Consider the following 3,350-nt stretch of genomic DNA (forward strand, 5'->3'; position numbering starts at 1 on the left):
CAAACACCCTACTCACTGTCTATATCTGAGATCCCTATTTATCAAAATTTAAAATGCTCTTGCATTTAAAATAAATAATAATTTTACACTCCAAATATCATCAAGTATTCACCATATCTTAGTTAAAACTATTTGTGAGGGCCAGAGAAATTGTACAGTGGATGGAATATTTGTCTGGGAAAGACTGCCAAGTTCAATCTCTGCCACCTCTGTGATCCCTCGAGCCAATCGGGAGTGATCCCTGAGTGCAGAACTGGCAATTAATCCTAAGCAACATTGGGTAGCCTGAACAAAAACTAAACAAAACAGAAGGGGCCATTCAGTAGAATTTAAAATATTTACTTGGGGCTGGAGCGGTAGGGTGTTTGCCTTGCAGGCAGCCAGCACAGCCAAGCCAGGTTCAATTCCTCCACCCCTCTCAGAGAGTCCAGCAAGCTACCAAGAGTATCTTGCCTGCATGGCAAAGCCTGCCAAGCCACCTGTAACATATTCAATATGCCAAACACAGTAACAAGTCTCAAAATGGAGACGTTACTGGGCCCGCTCAAGCAAATCAATGAACAACAGGAGGACAGTGCTACAGTGCTACTTTCGTATAATTAATACTTCACTACATTAAATATATTACCTTTGCTAAGGCTAAGTAACATCACAGTGGGTATAGTTTTTGCCTTACATGCAGCTGATCCAGGTTTGATCCCTCACATCCCATATGGTCTCCCAAGCCCTGCTAAAAATAACCCCTGAATGCAGAGCCAGGAGTAATCTCTGTTCTGCGCACCAACAGATATGGCCCCAAACCAAAATACAAAGACAACTAAATTATCTTTCTCTTACACTCAAAATAAGCACAGTTAGAGACAATTCCTTATTATTGTTTGGAAAAGCGATACTTATTTCAGACTAAATCAAGACTAAACCTATTATTTTGTCTTTATTTTTTTTTGCCTTGTTCAACATGAAATTGTCATTGAATGAATAGTACCTTTCAAAATGGAGAAGCATATAAATCTTTAATAATTAAAGACTTTTATATATAAGTAGCCCATGCTTATAATGTAACACGATAATTAAATAAATTGCTATAAATATGCGTAAATGCTATATATTAAATTACTGTTTTATAAATTATGTACTTATACGCAATCTTAAATCTAACTTATTCCTAATTTTAAAAGATTTTCTTTTTTGCCTAGGTGGGGGGAACACAGCCAAGGATTACTCAGAAATACTCCTGGCTCTGCATACAGGGATCAATCATCCTAGTGTTCAGAGTCAAACCTCAATCAGCTGCAAGCAAGACAAGATCTTACCCACTGCACTATCAGTCTAACTCCCTTAAAATAACTTTTTTATGAGACAATTTGGATGCCAGTTTTTGTTTTTTAAAGCAACAAATATTAGAAATACACATATTTTCCCTGTTGAGATGTTTTTTTCCAGAAAAGAAAAAGAATTTAAATCATTCCACTGACCACATGGCACAATTACTTATAGGACATAAAAGATTATAGTTGATTATGAAACTATATCTTCCACTATAATTCTAAAAAGTAAGATCTAAAACATAATTTAACTCTGATATTCCTACTTCCTGAGCTGACACCATATGACAGGTGTGTCTACTGACTAGCAATACTGCAAAGAATTCAAAGTTATATTGAATTATTCTCTCAGCTATTACTGAGTCAGTACAACAAGAACATTTCACACATCATTGGAAAACCACGGAAACTATTTCCAGATCATTATCACAAACTCTGAAGGATTGCTCACAGGACTGCTTGCTTAGCATTAATGTTATCTTCTTTGAGAGGGCTTCACTGACCAGCTTATTATCAACCTTACCAGTGCATACTTGATCAACTGCTTTTCTGTGTTATTATTACTCTGTATGTGCTTCTCTATTGTCACTTTTTATGTTTTGTAATATTTTAACATAGGGTTAATAAAAATTTCTCATTGAGTATGTATCAATATGGCATCAGATTATAATAGGAAGATATATTTGAACTAAAGAGGATATATTACAAAACAATTGCCATAGTTTCATATTATTTAACAGCGGAACAAATTTCATGCATGGCTAAATTTTAAGTATTGTGAAATAACATTAATCAGCTAGGTATTCTCTTTAGATTCTATTTTCTATTACACCTAACAAAAATATTTGTTTAATAAAATGTGATAAAAAAAAACCCTTTAAATAGTGACTACCTACTGCATCCTTATTATGCATACTCAATGAAAGTGAATATCTGTGGTTAAAAGAATAATATTTCAAAGTTTTTTAGGTAACATGTTATACAAAAGCAAATATTCTAATATCAATTTCTGTGTCTATATATTTACATTTTAATAAGATAAAAGCTTATTTTTCAACAATGAAGACATTATGTCAGATTTATTCCTATAACTTTATGATCTAACATGGGGATTGATACAGAAGAAATGTGAAATGACAACTGAACTCAAAAAGCACTTAAGTTTGACTTTTGGCACTAACAATAGAAAGGTAGATTTTAATCAGATTACAGAGATAGTTATCTCAGACTACATTTTAAAAGGCTTAAAAAGTATTTAAAGTAATCAAAAACTAAAGATTATTTACCCTTGAAGTAAAAGAGCTCCATTAAAAGAAATACATATTTGTATGACTCATTTTCTTTCCAATACAACATTCCCAATGTTGTATTCACATGTCTATATTGAACTCAAGAAGAAAGGTTTAGGTTTTGTAGTATGAAGTTCTGGACTAAGAAAGAGCTATCAGTTAAGAGAGGAAATCGGGGAAAAAAGTCACAAAGTATCGAAACATATGTGACATCATCTTATATATCCTTTATATATGTAATAAATATTGCATATGTTTAGAGTGACTTATAAAATTTAAAAAAAAACAACTATTGAACATATAAAAATTTGATCATGACATAATACCCTTGCTAGGTAAACAGATAATGTAGTTCAAATGGTCACATATGCAAAATATTCAGTTAAAGTATATCTTACATAAATTGAATGAAAGGACTAGAATATGCCACTTATCTGCTGCAATCCTGCAATAAGTTTACCTTGTTTTGTTCTGCTATTCAGCCTATCCAAATTGTTAAGCATTCAGAAGAGCTTTTCAGAAGATAAATTGATTTTATTAGCAAGCCTGCATTGAATATTGTCTTAAAATTTCTACAATAAAATTTCTTGAAAAATGCTACTTAAAATTTGAGCATTTCTGGGGCTGGGCAATAGCACAGTGGGTAGGGCGTTTGCCTTGCACACGGCTGACCCGGATTCTATTCCCAGCATCCCATATGGTCCCCTGAGCACCGCCACGGGTAATTCCTGAGTGC

Source organism: Sorex fumeus, unplaced genomic scaffold (genome assembly GCF_029834395.1).
Source record: "Sorex fumeus unplaced genomic scaffold, SorFum_2.1 ptg000037l, whole genome shotgun sequence".
In the NCBI taxonomy this organism is placed as follows: Eukaryota; Metazoa; Chordata; class Mammalia; order Eulipotyphla; family Soricidae; genus Sorex; species Sorex fumeus.